General features: G+C 41.3%; 1 non-coding gene across 1 annotated transcript; it reads left to right on the top strand.

Moving 5' to 3' along the window:
• Positions 1-701: 701 nt before the first annotated feature.
• On the top strand, positions 702-839 carry LOC119937966. The gene has a single exon (XR_005454307.1). It is a non-coding gene; the product is annotated as a small nucleolar RNA SNORA7 (small nucleolar RNA).
• Positions 840-1,151: the final 312 nt, after the last annotated feature.

Raw genomic sequence — 1,151 nt, 5'->3', positions numbered from 1 at the left:
ACAAGTTGGCAACATACAGAGACGGTCCCTACCCAACAGTGGGCTCACAGTCTAAAAGGGGGAGACAGACAACAAAACCAAACACACTAACAAAATTAAATAAATAGAATAGATATGTACAAATAAAATAAATAAATAAATAAATAAATAAATAGAGTAATAAATATGTACAAACATATATACATTTATACTCAATGTTAGTACTACTACTACTACTACTACTAGTCATTCATTCATTCATTCATTCAATCATATTTATTGAGCACTTACTGTGTGCAGAGCACTGTACTAAGCGCTTGGGAAGTACAAGTTGGCACCATATAGAGACGGTCCCTACCCAACAGTGGGCTCACAATCTAGAAGGGGGAGACAGGCAACAAGACAAAACATATTAACAAAATCAAATAAATAGAATATATATGTACAAATAAAATAAATAAATAAATAGAGCAATAAATACATACAAACAATCAATCCGTCAGTCAGTCAAGCCATGAGTCAGCATGTCCTAGTGAAGAGTACAGGCTTGGGAGTCGGGGGATGTGGGTTCTAATTCTGACTCTGCCACTTCTCTGCTGTATGACCTTGGGCAAGTGGCTTCTCTTCTCTGTGCCTCACAGTTACCTCATCTGTAAAATGGGGATTGAGACTGTGAGCCCCTCCAGGGATAAACTGATTACCTTCTATCTACCCCAGAGCTTAACCCTCTTGGATCGCATCCGGAGAGTTTCCAATATCCTACCAGTCTCGGCTACGGGAGGGATAGTCAAGCAGAGGTCTACCCATTCCATTCCTAGCTTGGCCAGTGGCTAGCCAGTGGAAGGCAATCTGCTACAAGTCAAAACTCACTCATGCTGGGCAGCAGCGCCATGGGAGAGAGTTGAGGGCAGAGATTCGAATTTACTGCATGGAAGGAGTCAATGGGAAACCACTTCTGGATTTTGACCAAGAAAATTCCATGGATACTACAACTACTACTACTACTACTACTACTAATAATAATAATAATAATGGCATTTAGTAAGCACTTACTATGTTCAAAGCACTGTTCTAAGTGCTGGGGAGTATACAAGGTGATCAGGTTGTCCCACGGGGGGCTCACAGTCTTCTTCCCCATTTTACAGATGGGGGAACTGAGGCCCAGAGAAGTG

The sequence above is a fragment of the Tachyglossus aculeatus genome, chromosome 1 (genome assembly GCF_015852505.1).
Source record: "Tachyglossus aculeatus isolate mTacAcu1 chromosome 1, mTacAcu1.pri, whole genome shotgun sequence".
Lineage (NCBI taxonomy): Eukaryota > Metazoa > Chordata > Mammalia > Monotremata > Tachyglossidae > Tachyglossus > Tachyglossus aculeatus.
This window is presented reverse-complemented; position numbering and strand designations above follow the sequence as displayed.